Consider the following 20010-nt stretch of genomic DNA (forward strand, 5'->3'; position numbering starts at 1 on the left):
ATCTTCACGAGAGTGGCTTGCGCGGCAACCTACCAATTTTCATTCAAAATTTCTTGAACACTAGAACTTTTCAAGTAAGAATTGGCTCTGTTTTTTCGGATGTTTTTGAACAGGAAGAGGGTGTGCCTCAAGGCTGTGTGCTCAGTGTAACCCTGTTTAGTTTAAAAATAAATTCTGTACTAAAAGAACTTCCTCCCACCATCTTGGGATCTCTATATGTTGATGATCTGCAGATTAGCTGTCGAGGAGCAGACATGAGATATGTAGAGAGGCAACTGCAGATGGCTCTGATTAAGATCCAAGAATGGTCAGACAAACAGGGATTTACATTTTCGAAACAGAAAACTGTCTGCGTGCACTTTTGTAGGAAGCGAGGTCTCCATCCTGAACCTGAGTTATACTTGAATGGTACAATTATTCCAGTTGCGCCTGAAGTAAAATTTTTAGGAGTGACGTTCGACCGAAAATTGACTTTCCTTTCTCATGTTTTAAACCTGAGAAAGAAGTGTCTAAAAACACTAAATATTTTAAAAGTGTTGGCGAACACCTCCTGGGGTGCAGAGCGTTGCTCCATGCTTCGCATTTACAGAGCGCTTATCCGCTCTAAACTGGACTATGGCTCAGTTGTTTATGGATCCGCTCGGTCATCTGTTTTGTTAAAACTGGATCCTGTTCACCATCAAGGTCTGCGGATTTGTTCAGGAGCTTTCAGGACTTCTCCTGTGCAGAGCCTATATGTTGACTGTAACGAACCATCACTTTATCTGAGGCGTGAGCAATTGTCCCTTTTGCAATATTTTAATACTCTATCTCAACCTGAACATCCCAATAAGCTGTGCTTACTTGATAATGAGTGTAACACATTATTTGAAACACGTCCATCCTGTGTTCCTACTTTCCCTTTAAGAGTTCGCCCTGTCATTGAGGAACTCTCCCTCTCTGATATGCACCCCCAAGCAGTACAGAATTTTGAAATTCCACCTTGGGAAAATTCACGGATCCAGCTTCTTGATGTTTTTAAACATCACGTAAAGGCGAGCACTAACGAGATCGTTTACAGACAAATTTTCGCTGAGCACAGGCACAAATATAGCAGTTATTATCCGATATACACAGATGGATCAAAGTCAAATGATCATGTGGGGATGGCTTTTGTATTTGAAAATTACATAGAGGGCAGATGCCTGCACCATGCTTTCTCAGTCCTAACATCTGAACTAACTGCAATATATTATGCTCTTTTGTACATCTCAAAGCTCTGCCACAAAAAGTTCATAGTTTACACAGACTCGTATAGTGCTCTTAAATCCTTGGAAGCTTTTCCCAACGCTCAGAATCCTGTGGTAGTGGATGTTCTCAAAATTCATAGAAATTTAATGATACGAGGATATGAAATCCTGTACTGCTGGGTTCCCGGGCATACGGGAATAAAGGGAAACGAGCTTGCAGACATCGCGGCAAAATCTGCTGTCGAACTGTCCAGTCGCCTTATCCCTTTTAGAGACATCTGCTGTGTCATCAAGGGAAAGATACGAAAAAAATGGCAGCAAATTTGGGATGTTCAGCATCACAACAAGTTGAGAAACATCAAACCTAGAATTGAGCATTGGGATTTTGCTGGAAATCGTAAAGAGGACGTTCTTTTGACTCGACTCAGAATTGGTCATACAAGAGTTACACATAGCTATCTTCTTAAAGCTGAAAATGAGCCTGTTTGTTTTAATTGTAATGTTTGTTTATCTGTTCGTCATATTTTAATTGAGTGTCCATGTTTTAATAGTCTTCGCCAGAAATATTTTAATAGCTGTGACTTACCTCTCGACCGTTTAATCGGAAGAGAGGTCAATTCTAATTTATTTTATTATTTAAAAGAGATTGGGTTTTATTACCAAATGTAATTTGTTTTGAAGACTGTGTCTTGAATGTTAATATGTGCTTTTAACTTGTTTTTATATGACTTCATCCTCTGGATTTGGTACATTTATCTACTTGTTTTTATTTATTGAATTTTAATGTCATCAATTGTAATCATCTCATCTTTTGTTTGGCGCGTCATAATCATCTCTGGTTTTTGCGCCATAATCACTCACTCACTCACTCACTCACTCACCCCTGACGACATCCCTCCAAGTTGTTGCTACTCAAACAAATTTTGATATTGTTGTTTCATTTGTTTCTCTGTATTTGCCTCCAAATGAGCACATTGATCAGCAAGATTTAAATAATCTAATAGAGCAGCTGCCTGAGCCTTTTATCATAATAGGAGATTTTAACGGCCATAGTCCACTCTGGGGAAGTAAAGATACAAATTTCCGAGGAAGACAAATTGAGCAGATGATCGAAGATCATAGCCTTTGTCTCCTAAATAATGGGCAAGATACGTACTTCCATGAGCCTTCAAGGACATTCCACGCTCTCGATCTTGCCATCTGTTCACCATCTCTGTTGCCATTTTGCACTTTTAGTGTCGGAAATGACCTGTACAACAGCGATCATTATCCTATTTTTGTGTCTCTTGCACGAAGAGGAGCAAACCCCGTGTCGAGAGTCCCTCGTTTTATCCTGGACAGGGCAGACTGGGAACTCTTCTCTTCCGTTGCAGAGCTGACAGAGGAAATGGTAGAAGGTGAGCATATCGATGACGCTGTTGAAGCTGTTACTAATACTATTATTCAGGCAGCTATGCTTTCGGTTCCTAGATCATCAGGAAAAACACTAAAATATTCGGAATCGTGACTGTCATGAAGCACTGAAAAAACAGAAAAAAGCATGGGGTATTTTTCGTAGATATCCTACTCTGCGAAACCTCATAGCTTTTAAAAGAGCCAAAGCAAATGCACGGAAAGTAAGAAGGCAGAGCCAGAGGGATTCCTGGATTTCATATGTGTCCTCAATAACATCCTCTACGCCTAGTAAGCGGGTTTGGGAAAGAGTTCGAAAAGCATGCGGAATGTATAAAGACCACTCACTTTCCTTTCTGGAAAAAGATGGCCGAGTGATTAGCTCCATAAAAGAAATTGCAAATACAATTGGGGAGACATTTGCTGCCGTTTCTTCCAGCCGAAATTACTCACCTGCATTTCTTTCTATCAAGCAACGCTCTGAGAAAAATCCCATCGCTTTCAACTCTTCCAACTTTAAGCCGTACAATAGAGACTTTACTATGGTTGAATTAAAGAGAGCTTTGTTGCAGACACATAGGTCTGTCCGGGTCTGGATAGCGTGTATTATGAAATGCTAAAGCATCTGTCCTGTAAGTCACTGAGTGCCCTTCTCACACTTTACAATAGAGTGTGGAAGGAGCGTACATTTCCCAGTGCATGGAGGAGAGCTGTTGTCATTCCTATTGCGAAGCCAGGGAAAGACCCGAGGAATCCCTCGAACTATCGGCCAATTGCCCTTACCAGCTGTGTTTGCAAACTGTTTGAAAAGATGGTAAACAGCCGCCTAGTCTACTTCTTGGAAAAGAATAATATTATATCGCCTTATCAAAGTGGTTTTCGAAAGGGGAGAACAACCGTGGATAACATGCTCCTCCTAGAGACTTCCATTCGGAAAGCATTTGTAAGAAGAAGCCACCTTGTCTCGGTATTCTTCGACATTGAGAAAGCTTATGATAAGGCATGGAGATACGGTATACTTCGGGATCTTCACGAGAGTGGCTTGCGCGGCAACCTACCAATTTTCATTCAGAATTTCTTGAAGAGTAGAACTTTTCAAGTAAGGATTGGCTCTGTTTTTTCAGATGTTTTCAACAGGAAGAGGGTGTGCCTCAAGGCTGTCTGCTTAGTGTAACGCTGTTCAGTTTAAAAATAAATTCTGTATTAAAAGAACTTCCTCCTACCATCTTGGGATCACTATATGTAGATGATTTACAGATTAGCTGTCGAGGAGCAGACATGAGATACAAAGAGAGGCAATTGCAGATGGCTCTGAATAAGATCCAAGAATGGTCAAACAAACAGGGATTTATTTTTTCGAAACAGAAAACTGTGTGTGTGCACTTTTGTAGGAAGCGAGGTCTCCATCCTGAACCTGAGTTATATCTAAATGGTACAATTATTCCAGTTGCGCCCGAAGTAAAATTTTTAGGAGTGACGTTCGACCAGAAATTGACTTTCCTTTCTCATGTTTTAAACCTGAGAAAGAAGTGTCTAAAAACACTAAATATTTTAAAAGTGTTGGCGAACACCTCCTGGGGTGCAGAGCGTTGCTCCATGCTTCGCATTTACAGAGCGCTTATCCGCTCTAGACTGCACTATGGCTCAGTTGTTTATGGATCCGCTCGCTCATCTGTTTTGTTAAAACTGGATCCTGTTCATCATCAAGGTTTGCGGATTTGTTCAGGAGCTTTCAGGACTTCTCCTGTACAGAGCCTATATGTTGACTCTAACGAACCATCACTTTATTTGAGGCGTGAACAATTGTCCCTTTTACAATATTTTAATATTTTATCCCAACCTGAACATCCCAATAAGCTGTGCTTACTTGATAATGAGTGTAACTCACTATTTGAAACACGTCCATCCTCTGTTCCTACTTTTCCTTTAAGAGTTCGCCCTGTCATTGAGAAACTTTCCCTCTCTGATATGCACCCCCAAGCAGTACAGGATTTTGAAATTCCACCTTGGGAAACTTCACGGATTCAGCTCCTTGATGTTTTCAAACATCACGTGAAGGCGAGCACTAACGAGATCGTTTACAGAGAACTCTTCGCTGAGCACAGGCACAGATATAGCAGTTATTATCCGATATACACAGATCCCTCAGGGGGCTCACTTTTGTGAGTACGGGTGTGGCAATCCCGAGGTACCCTAGCCCTTCAGGGGATCATCTTCTTGGTGAGACGGGTGTCACGATCCTGGAGCCCCAGTGATCTATCCTCTTTTCCGTCTCCTCTCCTCTTGGCTGGATCTTTTTCCCTTCCCTTCTCCCTTGTGGTTTCTCTCTACGGAGTTTGGGGCTCGTCACGAGAGGCTGGAACAGACCTTGTTTCTAGTTTTCAAGTGGGGAGAAAACTGCCCACGTGTTTGCCGTGCGTGGAGACCCGTGTCGCTGGAAAGGAGGGTCCTGGTAGTTGAGGGGCGAGGTACTGTCCCCAACACACTACTTTGGCCTCTGCTTCAGCTAAATGGAAGGCACCTTAGTCGTCCTCACGGGTGTCAATCGGCTGGTCACTAGTCCTTGTGTCAGTGGCTTGGGGTCAAGCTCTCGGGAGTACCTGCTTTCGGGAAAGCCGACTGTGGGGCTTCAGTTTGCGTATAGGTCCGGCTAGCCCTAACACAGGAATCTGTGTTCCCTTGTTAGGCTCCGTGGTGGGTGGGGCCGTCGGACCCGAATCTTTTCTCTTACAAACATGGCTTCACTTTTCATTCTTAGAAAACCTGACTCAAATGATACCAACCAAAATATAGAAATCGTTGAGAAATCCATTAACAAAAAGATCCGGACCGATGAAAATACCAAAGATATTGAAGTTATTGACAAATCCATTACAAAGAAGATCCGTACTGTTGCAAATGCCAAAGAATCTGCTGATTGCCCGCGCTTTGTTGTTGTTTCCAGTGCCTCTGGAGAATTGCAAAAGATGTCTCCTTTTCCTGGTCAGCAAATACATTCATTCCTGTGTAGGTGAGCCAAGGAACATAAAGCGTCTCCGTTCTGGAGACTTGCTCATTGATACCCTTTCGGCCACCCAGTCTGCTTCACTTTTACGTCAAACCAAACTTGGACAAGTAGCTATAACAGTGTCAGCACACAAAACACTTAATACCTGTAGAGGCGTGATCTCGGAGGTCGACCTTCTGTGTGTTTCAGAAGAAGAGTTCGTCTCCGAGTTAGCTGACCAAAATGTCTGTGGTGCTAGGCGGATCAAGATGCGAAAGGAAGGTCAGTTGATTGACACGAAACACGTGATCCTGACCTTCAAATCGCCTGATCTGCCGAAGAATATAAAGGCTGGGTATCTTAACTGTCCCGTAAGACCATATATTCCCAACCCAATGCGATGCTTCCAATGCCAGCGATTTGGTCACTCTAAGACATCCTGTCGTGGCACCCTTACGTGCGCCAGATATCGTTGGCCACGATAGTGATAAGTGCACCGCTGCGCCATTGTGTGTTAACTGCAAGGGTGATCACCCAGCATTTTCTCGCTCTTGACCAAAATGGAAATCTGAAAAGGAAGTTCAGACCATAAAAGTTTCTAGGAATATTTCATATGCCGAAGCCAGGAGACAAGTTCAAAGCACACAGCCTCAATCAAACAAATCATATGCAAATGCCGTGAAATCAACCCGCACTATAGCCATCCAAAGTTCCATAACTACACAGACTCCACCAAATAAAACCCAGCAGCCTGAAAGCAAGAAAAAAGAAAATCCAACACATACAATACAAAATAAAGAAATAACAATCTTGAGCAAACCAAAAACTGTGCCTCCAAAAATAGTATCCAAAAATAGAAGCCGATCTGTAGATGACATGAATTCTGAATCTCTAGATTCAGACGGTATGGAAGTGGAGGAGGGAATGGAAGTTCCCGAGCATCTACTTCCGCGCAAAAGTAAAAAGGAACACAGGAAAAACAAACACCAATCATAATGGCCACCCTCGTCTCATGGAACTGTCGCGGTTTCCACCGAAATTTGCTTGACATCAAAGCTGTAGTAAATGCTTATCATCCTGTGTGCTTCGCAATACAAGAGACAAATCTGAAACCAGATCAACATGCAAAACTTCGGAGGTTTTCTCTCGTCAGGAAGGATAACCTTACAGGTGAGCGTGCCAGCGGAGGTGTAGGTCTCCTCACCTCACTGGACTATCCCTCAAATGTACTTCCTTTGACGACATCCCTCCAAGTTGTCGCTACTCAAACAAATTTTGATATTGTTGTTTCATTTGTTTCTCTGTATTTGCCTCCAAATGAGCACATTGATCAGCAAGATTTAAATAATCTAATAGAGCAGCTGCCTGAGCCTTTTATCATAATAGGAGATTTTAACGGCCATAGTCCACTCTGGGGAAGTAAAGATACAAATTTCCGAGGAAGACAAATTGAGCAGATGATCGAAGATCATAGCCTTTGTCTCCTAAATAATGGGCAAGATACGTACTTCCATGAGCCTTCAAGGACATTCCACGCTCTCGATCTTGCCATCTGTTCACCATCTCTGTTGCCATTTTGCACTTTTAGTGTCGGAAATGACCTGTACAACAGCGATCATTATCCTATTTTTGTGTCTCTTGCACGAAGAGGAGCAAACCCCGTGTCGAGAGTCCCTCGTTTTATCCTGGACAGGGCAGACTGGGAACTCTTCTCTTCCGTTGCAGAGCTGACAGAGGAAATGGTAGAAGGTGAGCATATCGATGACGCTGTTGAAGCTGTTACTAATACTATTATTCAGGCAGCTATGCTTTCGGTTCCTAGATCATCAGGAAAAACACTAAAATATTCGGAATCGTGACTGTCATGAAGCACTGAAAAAACAGAAAAAAGCATGGGGTATTTTTCGTAGATATCCTACTCTGCGAAACCTCATAGCTTTTAAAAGAGCCAAAGCAAATGCACGGAAAGTAAGAAGGCAGAGCCAGAGGGATTCCTGGATTTCATATGTGTCCTCAATAACATCCTCTACGCCTAGTAAGCGGGTTTGGGAAAGAGTTCGAAAAGCATGCGGAATGTATAAAGACCACTCACTTTCCTTTCTGGAAAAAGATGGCCGAGTGATTAGCTCCATAAAAGAAATTGCAAATACAATTGGTGAGACATTTGCTGCCGTTTCTTCCAGCCGAAATTACTCACCTGCATTTCTTTCTATCAAGCAACGCTCTGAGAAAAATCCCATCGCTTTCAACTCTTCCAACTTTAAGCCGTACAATAGAGACTTTACTATGGTTGAATTAAAGAGAGCTTTGTTGCAGACACATAGGTCTGTCCGGGTCTGGATAGCGTGTATTATGAAATGCTAAAGCATCTGTCCTGTAAGTCACTGTGCCCTTCTCACACTTTACAATAGAGTGTGGAAGGAGCGTACATTTCCCAGTGCATGGAGGAGAGCTGTTGTCATTCCTATTGCGAAGCCAGGGAAAGACCCGAGGAATCCCTCGAACTATCGGCCAATTGCCCTTACCAGCTGTGTTTGCAAACTGTTTGAAAAGATGGTAAACAGCCGCCTAGTCTACTTCTTGGAAAAGAATAATATTATATCGCCTTATCAAAGTGGTTTTCGAAAGGGGAGAACAACCGTGGATAACATGCTCCTCCTAGAGACTTCCATTCGGAAAGCATTTGTAAGAAGAAGCCACCTTATCTCGGTATTCTTCGACATTGAGAAAGCTTATGATAAGGCATGGAGATACGGTATACTTCGGGATCTTCACGAGAGTGGCTTGCGCGGCAACCTACCAAGTTTCATTCAGAATTTCTTGAAGAGTAGAACTTTTCAAGTAAGGATTGGCTCTGTTTTTTCAGATGTTTTCAACAGGAAGAGGGTGTGCCTCAAGGCTGTCTGCTTAGTGTAACGCTGTTCAGTTTAAAAATAAATTCTGTATTAAAAGAACTTCCTCCTACCATCTTGGGATCACTATATGTAGATGATTTACAGATTAGCTGTCGAGGAGCAGACATGAGATACAAAGAGAGGCAATTGCAGATGGCTCTGAATAAGATCCAAGAATGGTCAAACAAACAGGGATTTATTTTTTCGAAACAGAAAACTGTGTGTGTGCACTTTTGTAGGAAGCGAGGTCTCCATCCTGAACCTGAGTTATATCTAAATGGTACAATTATTCCAGTTGCGCCCGAAGTAAAATTTTTAGGAGTGACGTTCGACCAGAAATTGACTTTCCTTTCTCATGTTTTAAACCTGAGAAAGAAGTGTCTAAAAACACTAAATATTTTAAGTGTTGGCGAACACCTCCTGGGGTGCAGAGCGTTGCTCCATGCTTCGGATTTACAGAGCGCTTATCCGCTCTAGACTGGACTATGGCTCAGTTGTTTATGGATCCGCTCGCTCATCTGTTTTGTTAAAACTGGATCCTGTTCATCATCAAGGTTTGCGGATTTCTTCAGGAGCTTTCAGGACTTCTCCTGTACAGAGCCTATATGTTGACTCTAACGAACCATCACTTTATCTGAGGCGTGAACAATTGTCCCTTTTACAATATTTTAATATTTTATCCCAACCTGAACATCCCAATAAGCTGTGCTTACTTGATAATGAGTGTAACTCACTATTTGAAACACGTCCATCCTCTGTTCCTACTTTTCCTTTAAGAGTTCGCCCTGTCATTGAGAAACTTTCCCTCTCTGATATGCACCCCCAAGCAGTACAGGATTTTGAAATTCCACCTTGGGAAACTTCACGGATTCAGCTCCTTGATGTTTTCAAACATCACGTGAAGGCGAGCACTAACGAGATCGTTTACAGAGAACTCTTCGCTGAGCACAGGCACAGATATAGCAGTTATTATCCGATATACACAGATCCCTCAGGGGGCTCACTTTTGTGAGTACGGGTGTGGCAATCCCGAGGTACCCTAGCCCTTCAGGGGATCATCTTCTTGGTGAGACGGGTGTCACGATCCTGGAGCCCCAGTGATCTATCCTCTTTTCCGTCTCCTCTCCTCTTGGCTGGATCTTTTTCCCTTCCCTTCTCCCTTGTGGTTTCTCTCTACGGAGTTTGGGGCTCGTCACGAGAGGCTGGAACAGACCTTGTTTCTAGTTTTCAAGTGGGGAGAAAACTGCCCACGTGTTTGCCGTGCGTGGAGACCCGTGTCGCTGGAAAGGAGGGTCCTGGTAGTTGAGGGGCGAGGTACTGTCCCCAACACACTGCTTTGGCCTCTGCTTCAGCTAAACGGGAGGCACCTTAGTCGTCCTCACGGGTGTCAATCGGCTGGTCACTAGTCCTTGAGTCAGTGGCTTGGGGTCAAGCTCTCGGGAGTACCTGCTTTCGGGAAAGCCGACTGTGGGGCTTCAGTTTGCGTATAGGTCCGGCTAGCCCTAACACAGGAATCTGTGTTCCCTTGTTGGGCTCCGTGGTGGGCGGGGCCGTCGGACCCGAATCTTTATTCTTTCACTATGGCTTCTCATATTTACTTAATAAAAGATTTCGAGGTAACTCCAGTCACTCAAATCAATCCTGTCACTCAAATCACTCCTGTCACTCAACCTAGTTCTGAAACTTCTACTCCTAAACCAGTCACTCAACCTAGTTCTGAAACATCTACTGTTAAACCAGTCATTCAACCTATTTCTGAAACGTCTACTGCTAAACCACTCACTCAACCACTCACTCAACCTCTCACTCAACCTACTTCTGAAAAGTCTACTGCAAAAAAATTACGTACAGATACAAATGAAAAAAATCATAACAATATTCCCCGTTTCCTAGTCATCACTAGTCCTTCTGGCGAAATGCATAAGATGTCTCCTTTCGTAATAAACAAATACATCCAGTCCTGTATTGGTGAGCCGAGAAATATAAAGCGTCTCCGCTCCGGAGACCTGCTTATTGATACAACCTCAGCCACCCAGTCTGCTTCTTTACTTCAGATAACTAAACTTGGGCAAGCGAATGTGACTGTAACACCACATAAGTCACTCAACTATTGTCGGGGTGTAATCTCAGAATTCGACCTTCTGTATGTTTCTGAAGAAGAGATCGCTTCTGAGCTCTCCGAACAAAATGTCTGCGGTGTAAGGCGGATCAAGATGCGTAAAGAAGGTAAGTTGATAGACACGAAACACGTGATCCTTACCTTCAACACGCCTGATCTGCCTAAGAATATTAAGGCCGGATATCTAAATATTCCTGTAAGACCTTATATTCCAAACCCTATGCGATGTTTCCAATGCCAGCGTTTCGGCCATTCTAAGACGTCTTGTCGTGGCAGCCTTACATGCGCCCGATGCTCACAGATTGGCCACGATTCTGAAAATTGTACGGCTGCGCATCTTTGTATAAATTGCAAGGGTGAGCACCCAGCATTTTGACGCCTCTGCCCAAAATGGAAATTGGAAAAAGAAGTGCAGACTGCAAAGTTTACGAGGAACATCTCATATGCCGAAGCCAGAAGATTAGTCCAGAGCACACAGCTTCGACCAAATACATCATACGCCAGTGCTGTAAAATCATCTCGTACAGTCGCCACCCAAACATCAATAGGCACACAGACCCTAGCAAATAAAACCCATCCGTCTACATCCAACAAGCAAAAAGAAAATGCAACCCATATAGTACAAAAGAAAGAAACAGTTATTCAAAGTAAGCCCAAAACTTCTACACATAAAATATCCAATAAAAATAGAAGTCACAGCAATAGCTCTTTTGATGAGATGATTTCTGAATCTGCGGATTCAGACTTTATGGAAGTAGAAGAGGGTCTAGAAGTTCCCAGGCATCTACTTCCACGAAAAACAAAAGAACAGCACAGAAAAAACAAAAACCATTCATAATGGCCACCCTCATGTCATGGAACTGTCGCGGTTTCCACCGAAATTTGCTTGACATCAAATCTATAATAAATGTGTATCATCCTGTGTGCTTAGCAATACAGGAAACAAATTTGAAACCTGAACACCATGCAAAACTTCGGAGGTTTTCTTTCGTCAGGAAGGATAACATTGCAGGTGAGCGTGCCAGTGGAGGTGTAGGTCTCCTCTCCTCACTGGATTATCCCTCAAATGTACTTCCTTTGACGACATCCCTCCAAGTTGTCGCTACTCAAATAAATTTTGATATTATTGTTTCATTTGTTTCTTTGTATTTGCCTCCAAATGAGCACATTTATCAGCAAGATTTAAATAATCTAATAGAGCAGCTGCCTGAGCCTTTTATCATAATAGGTGATTTTAACGGCCATAGTCCACTCTGGGGAAGTAAAGATACAAATTGCCGAGGAAGACAAATAGAGCAGATGATCGAAGATCATAGCCTTTGTCTCCTAAATAATGGGCAAGATACGTACTTCCATGAGCCTTCAAGGACATTCCACGCTCTCGATCTTGCCATCTGTTCACCATCTCTGTTGCCATTTTGCACTTTTAGTGTCGGAAATGACCTGTACAACAGCGATCATTATCCTATTTTTGTGTCTCTTGCACGAAGAGGAGCAAACCCCGTGTCGAGAGTCCCTCGTTTTATCCTGGACAGGGCAGACTGGGAACTCTTCTCTTCCGTTGCAGAGCTGACAGAGGAAATGGTAGAAGGTGTGCATATCGATGACGCTGTTGAAGCTGTTACTAATACTATTATTCAGGCAGCTATGCTTTCGATTCCTAGAACATCAGGAAAAACACTAAAATATTCGAAACCATGGTGGAATCGCGACTGTCATGAAGCACTGAAAAAACAGAAAAAAGCATGGGGTATTTTTCGTAGATATCCTACTCTGCGAAACCTCATAGCTTTTAAAAGAGCCAAAGCAAATGCACGGAAAGTAAGAAGGCAGAGCCAGAGGGATTCCTGGATTTCATATGTGTCCTCAATAACATCCTCTACGCCTAGTAAGCGGGTTTGGGAAAGAGTTCGAAAAGCATGCGGAATGTACAATGACCACTCACTTTCCTTTCTGGAAAAAGATGGCCGAGTGATTAGCTCCATAGAAGAAATTGCAAATACAATTGGGGAGACATTTGCTGCCGTTTCTTCCAGCCGAAATTACTCACCTGCATTTCTTTCTATCAAGCAACGCTCTGAGAAAAATCCCATCGCTTTCAACTCTTCCAACTTTGAGCCGTACAATAGAGACTTTACTATGGTTGAACTAAAGAGAGCTTTGTTGCAGACACATAGGTCTTGTCCGGGTCTGGATGGCGTGTATTATGAAATGCTAAAGCATCTGTCCTGTAAGTCACTGAGTGCCCTTCTCACACTTTACAATAGAGTGTGGAAGGAGCGTACATTTCCCAGTGCATGGAGGAGAGCTATTGTCATTCCTATTGCGAAGCCAGGGAAAGACCCGAGGAATCCCTCGAACTATCGGCCAATTGCCCTTACCAGCTGTGTTTGCAAACTGTTTGAAAAGATGGTAAACAGCCGCCTAGTCTACTTCTTGGAAAAGAATGATATTATATCGCCTTATCAGAGTGGTTTTCGAAAGGGAAGAACAACTGTAGATAACATGCTCCTCTTAGAGACATCTATTCGAAAAGCATTTGTAAGAAGAAGCCACCTTGTCTCGATATTCTTCGACATTGAAAAAGCTTATGATAAGGCATGGAGATACGGTATACTCCGGGATCTTCACGAGAGTGGCTTGCGCGGCAACCTACCAATTTTCATTCAAAATTTCTTGAACACTAGAACTTTTCAAGTAAGAATTGGCTCTGTTTTTTCGGATGTTTTTGAACAGGAAGAGGGTGTGCCTCAAGGCTGTGTGCTCAGTGTAACCCTGTTTAGTTTAAAAATAAATTCTGTACTAAAAGAACTTCCTCCCACCATCTTGGGATCTCTATATGTTGATGATCTGCAGATTAGCTGTCGAGGAGCAGACATGAGATATGTAGAGAGGCAACTGCAGATGGCTCTGATTAAGATCCAAGAATGGTCAGACAAACAGGGATTTACATTTTCGAAACAGAAAACTGTCTGCGTGCACTTTTGTAGGAAGCGAGGTCTCCATCCTGAACCTGAGTTATACTTGAATGGTACAATTATTCCAGTTGCGCCTGAAGTAAAATTTTTAGGAGTGACGTTCGACCGAAAATTGACTTTCCTTTCTCATGTTTTAAACCTGAGAAAGAAGTGTCTAAAAACACTAAATATTTTAAAAGTGTTGGCGAACACCTCCTGGGGTGCAGAGCGTTGCTCCATGCTTCGCATTTACAGAGCGCTTATCCGCTCTAAACTGGACTATGGCTCAGTTGTTTATGGATCCGCTCGCTCATCTGTTTTGTTAAAACTGGATCCTGTTCACCATCAAGGTCTGCGGATTTGTTCAGGAGCTTTCAGGACTTCTCCTGTGCAGAGCCTATATGTTGACTGTAACGAACCATCACTTCATCTGAGGCGTGAGCAATTGTCCCTTTTGCAATATTTTAATACTCTATCTCAACCTGAACATCCCAATAAGCTGTGCTTACTTGATAATGAGTGTAACACATTATTTGAAACACGTCCATCCTGTGTTCCTACTTTCCCTTTAAGAGTTCGCCCTGTCATTGAGGAACTCTCCCTCTCTGATATGCACCCCCAAGCAGTACAGAATTTTGAAATTCCACCTTGGGAAAATTCACGGATCCAGCTTCTTGATGTTTTTAAACATCACGTAAAGGCGAGCACTAACGAGATCGTTTACAGACAACTTTTCGCTGAGCACAGGCACAAATATAGCAGTTATTATCCGATATACACAGATGGATCAAAGTCAAATGATCATGTGGGGATGGCTTTTGTATTTGAAAATTACATAGAGGGCAGATGCCTGCACCATGCTTTCTCTGTCCTAACATCTGAACTAACTGCAATATATTATGCTCTTTTGTACATCCCAAAGCTCTGCCACAAAAAGTTCATAGTTTACACAGACTCGTATAGTGCTCTTAAATCCTTGGAAGCTTTTCCCAACGCTCAGAATCCTGTGGTAGTGGATGTTCTCAAAATTCATAGAAATTTAATGATACGAGGATATGAAATCCTGTACTGCTGGGTTCCCGGGCATACGGGAATAAAGGGAAACGAGCTTGCAGACATCGCGGCAAAATCTGCTGTCGAACTGTCCAGTCGCCTTATCCCTTTTAGAGACATCTGCTGTGTCATCAAGGGAAAGATACGAAAAAAATGGCAGCAAATTTGGGATGTTCAGCATCACAACAAGTTGAGAAACATGAAACCTAGAATTGAGCATTGGGATTTTGCTGGAAATCGTAAAGAGGACGTTCTTTTGACTCGACTCAGAATTGGTCACACTAGAGTGACACATAGCTACCTGTTAAAAGCTGAAAATGAACCTGTTTGTTTTAACTGTAATGTTTGTTTATCTGTTCGTCATATTTTAACTGAGTGTCCATGTTTTAATAGTCTTCGCCAGAAATATTTTAATAGCTGTGACTTACCTCTCGACCGTTTAATCGGAAGAGAGGTCAATTCTAATTTATTTTATTATTTAAAAGATATTGGCTTTTATTACCAAATGTAATTTGTTTTGAAGACTGTCTCTTGAATTTTAATATGTGCTTTTAACTTGTGTTTATATGACTTCATCCTCTGGATTTGGTACATTTATCTACTTGTTTTTATTTATTGAATTTTAATGTCATCAATTGTAATCATCTCATCTTTTGTTTGGCGCGTCATAATCATCTCTGGTTTTGCGCCATAATCACTCACTCACTCACTCACTCACCCCGATATACACAGACGGATCAAAGTCAAATCATGTCGTTATGGCTTTTGTATTTGAAGATTACATTGAGGGCAGATGCCTACACCATGCTTGCTCAGTCCTAACATCTGAACTAACTGCAATATATTATGCTCTTTTGTACATCTCGAAGCTCTGCCACAAGAAGTTCATAGTTTATACAGACTCGTATAGTGCTCTTAAATCTTTAGAAGCTTTTCCCAACACTCAGAATCCTGTGGTAGTGGATGTCCTGAAAATTCATATAAATTTAACGATTCGCGGATATGAAGTCCTGTACTGCTGGGTTCCTGGACATGCTGGAATAAAGGGAAATGAGCTTGCAGATATTGCAGCCAAATCTGCTGATGAACTGACTAGTCGCCTTATCCCTTTTAGAGATATCTGCTGTGTCATCAAGGGAAAAGTCCGGAAAAGATGGCAGCAAATTTGGGATGTTCAGCTTCACAACAAGTTAAGACATGTAAAACCTAGAATTGAGCATTGGGAATCAACCAAAAATCGTAAGGAGGAAGTTCTTTTGACTCGCCTCAGAATTGGTCACACTAGAGTGACACATAACTATCTTCTCAAAGCTGAAAATGAGCCTGTGTGTTTTAATTGTAATGTTTGTTTATCTGTTCGTCATATTTTAATTGAGTGTCCATGTTTTAATAGTCTTCGCCAGAAATATTTTAATAGCTGTGACTTACCTCTCGACCGTTTAATCGCAAGAGAGGTCAATTGTAATTTATTTTATTATTTGAAAGAAACTGGCTTTTATCACCTAATGTAATTTGTTTTAAAGATTGTATCTTGAATTTTAAATGTGTGGTTTTAACTTGTTCTTATATGACTTCATCCTCTGGATTTGATACATTTGTCTACTTGTTTTTATTTATTGTATTTTAATTTCATCAGTTGTACTCACCCCATCACGTGTTTGGCGCACTATAATCATCTTTGGTTTTGCGCCATAATTTCTCACTCACTCACTCACTCTTGTTCACAACCAGGAACTGGGAGAGTAGTGTTCTATTAATTGTCTATTTTGTCTGTCTGTGGATGTTCATACATAGGCTTAGCACTTGTAAAGCTTGAGTGATAGTGATACTGTGACTGTCAAGTTCTTGTGTAAATGATTTAATAATTATTAATTTAATTATTAAAAACGGGTCGTTTAGAAATGAGACATGATAATCGAGATGATAGTACTGAAAGCTGTAGTGAGGTAACGTTTCACCAGACAAAAAACAAAGGAAATGATGATAGAAAAGGGAAAAAGCGAAAATATGACAGCGACTATCTACAATTGGTTTTTCATTTTACTAGGGATGAGTCGCAACCTAAACCGCTTTGTGTTATATGTAACGAAGTTCTTGCCAACAGCAGTTTAAAACCATCACTTCTTCGTAGACATATTGAAACAAAACATCCGACACACAAAAGATAAAACCTCTTGAATATTTCAAAAGAAAATTGGCAGATATCAAAAAGTGTAGCCTTTCTTCTTTCTTGACTTCAAATGAAGATAGTAAAATGACCCTTGAAGCATCATTTCGAGTAAGTTATAGAATTGCAAGATCTGGATAAGCACATACAATAGCAGAAAATTTAATTTGACCATGTGCGAAAAATATCGCCAAATGTATGCTTGGGGAAAAGGCAGCAAAGAAAATTGAGCTAGTTCCCTTATCAAACAGCACGGTGTCGCATAGAATTAATGACTTGGCTAATTATCTGAAGAACAAACTTCGAAAAAGAATAAAATTGAATTATTTTGCAATTCAACTTTACGAATCAACATATGTAACAAATGCCGCAGTCTTTCTTGTCTACGTTAGATATCTTTTTACGAATATTGTTCGAGAAGATGTACTATTTGCAAAACCTTTGAAAACATACACAGCTGGAGAAGCGATTTTCGATATGATCAATGGGTATTTTGAAAAGAATGGAATAAGCTGGTCTTATTGTGTGGGTGTGTCTACAGATGGTGCAAAATCAATGACAGGAAAATTTTCTGGTTTTGTGGCACGGGTGAAGAAGATCGACGAGAAAATTCAATGGACTCATTGTCGTATTCATAGACAAGCTTTAGTGTGTAAGTGTATTCCTGCAGAGTTATCTACTACTTTAAGTGATGCTGTGAAAATTGTGAACCTTATAAAATCGTGTGCTACAAATTGCCGTCTATTCCGTACGCTTTGTGAAGATTTTTGAAGTTTCCATGTTCCTTTAGTACTTCACACAGAAGTTAGATGGTTTTCCCGTGGTAAAGTTTTGACGTGTTTTTTTAAATTGAAGTCTGAAGTTCAAGCATTTTTTATTGATCATCCATTTCATTTGTCTTCTTGTATATCCGATGTTCTTTGGCTGCAAAAGCTTGCGTATTTAGCTGACATTTTTTGTAAACTGAACAAATTAAATATGTCATTACAAGGCGAGAATGTCACCATTTTCAGTGTACATGATAGAATTGAGGCTATGTTGAAAAAGATCAATTTTTGGATTCAATTAAATTCAGTTCAGTTAAACTTGATGAAAACATTAAAAGGAGTATATGTGAACATCTGAACTATCTTCGATTAACTTTCGATGAATATTTTTCAAACAGATGCAATATATCCATCTCAAACAACTGGATACGTAATTCATTTCAAGGAAATGTAAGTTCAGAAACCCCTCTAAATATACTGGAAAAAGAAAAACTCGTAGAGTTATCTTGTGACAGTTCTCTGGAAGCAATTTTTAAAGATCAATCTTTAATTGACTTCTGGCTCAGTATACAAAATGAATATCCTGTTCTGTCAAAAAAAGCCATTGAAGTTCTATTACCATTTTGCACAACATATCTATGCGAGAAAGGATTTTCAACATATACTTATCTGAAAGATAAATGCAGAAACAGGTTAAATGCAGAACCTGATCTAAGACTGAAATTGTCAGATATTGAGCCTAACTTTGAATTGCTTTCTTCTATCAAACAGCTACAAATATCCCATTAAGGGTTTTTTCAAATGTAAAACATATGAACCAGTTTGTTAAATTTATCTTGTTTTCAACTTTGATAGCCATTATTTTAGTCTTATTAATGTTTTATTTAAATGTTTCATGATTAATATAATCAATTATTATGCAATATGAAAAATATATATTCTATCAAATTTTATTGCTTTTTTTTCCTGTCATTAACGACTACATAGGAGGTTCGTCAAATTTTTTCGGACCTTTCTTTTAGTTCGCGAAGGAAAAAAGGTTGGGAAACACTGGTCTAGTGCATCTCGAGTTTTGTCCCACTTGAATCGCGTGGAGAGTCTCGAGAGTATGTGGAGTTCCGAGAACGACCAAGCTGTACTCTGGTGCTTTGCAGTGAAGCTGTCTCCACCGTGATAGCCTGATAACCTGAAGGCTGTGTTGCTGATCGTGTCAGAGTGTTTATAGTAGATCTTCGATGACTGTAAAACGTGACTTTGGAGCTGTCCTGATCAGTATTGGCTAAATAAAGTGTGTTTCGATACTTTATCAAGTAGTATTGTCCTTATTCACTTCAAATCCATACGAACCCCTTACGAATGTAACAATATTTTCTTTCATTGTGAGAAATTATATTTTTTATTTATTAGTGTGTAGTATTCTAGTATGCCTTCCTACAGAGAATATGACATGATTTAGGAATATAAGAACCTGATATGAAAGCTGTTTTGGGGTCTTAATTACTGGCTAGACACCCATTTAGAAAAGTAAATTCTTTTAATGAATCAAAATACGTACATAGTGATAAAATAACAAAAATCTCAGCGATGAGTAAAATGCATACGTGCACTTGTAAAAACAGAAGTCGAAAGTTTTCTTTTGCAGTCGTGCATCGTTTGGGAAAGTGGACACAACGTCCTGAACGACTTTGGTAATTTGCTTTTGCAGGAGCACTTTTTTGGGGTTGCTGTTCGTTTACTGGATAGGTTGATTGCTGGAATGAGGCCTTATCCACATCAGTTAAACTAAGAGGTTCAGATGCATCATCTGGGACTAAATAAGCAGGTTTTACTCTGCCGATAGACAGTGATATCATTCATCATGTCGAAGTACTTTGTACGGACCAGTGTAAGATGTATGCAACGAGGGTTTTACTGTCTCTACACGCAAAAAAACATGAGAACATTTATCTGAATGTTTATACACAAAGATCTGTTTTTTAGAGTGATTGGTAGTAGCGGTCGGGCGAAGATGTTCTACAGAGGTTGTTCGCACATTTTTTAGACGATTTTGGGAAGCGGTAATAAAAAATCGTTTGCTGCAAAAGAAGTAATTGGAATTGTACTATGTTTTTAAAAGTCAAAATTATCGTCTGTGGCTTGAAATTTTTTGTTTTTATTCAAAATGGCGAATTTAACAAAGCAGTGGTTCGAAGGCTACATTTACGCTCTTTCCGAAGAGAAATATGCGTACTCCGTTATCCAAAAACGATGTGAGAGTCATGGTTTTGTGATATCTAAAGCGTCGATAGGTAATATCATCAACAAGAAAGGAAACAACGTCAAATTGGAGCCTCAAGTGGGACAAAAATTCCAAACAAGTATCCAAGGAAAAAACGGACATCTTCGATTATTGCAAAGGTACATTGTTTAATGTTAAACGAAAATCAAATCCTAGTCAAAGAACAGT

General features: G+C 40.8%; 1 long non-coding RNA gene across 1 annotated transcript in view; it reads left to right on the forward strand.

Moving 5' to 3' along the window:
• Window positions 1-18870, forward strand: part of LOC146998241 (uncharacterized) — a 34279-nt gene extending 15409 nt beyond the window's left edge. The window contains exon 2 of the long non-coding RNA XR_015040389.1: window positions 18587-18870. This is a non-coding gene — a long non-coding RNA (uncharacterized LOC146998241). The remainder of the gene's footprint in view (window positions 1-18586) is intronic.
• The last annotated feature ends 1140 nt before the right edge of the window (window positions 18871-20010 follow it).

The sequence above is a fragment of the Stegodyphus dumicola genome, chromosome 3 (genome assembly GCF_044657685.1).
Source record: "Stegodyphus dumicola isolate Sdum_Otavi_A_Nest chromosome 3, ASM4465768v1".
Classification (NCBI taxonomy): Eukaryota; Metazoa; Arthropoda; class Arachnida; order Araneae; family Eresidae; genus Stegodyphus; species Stegodyphus dumicola.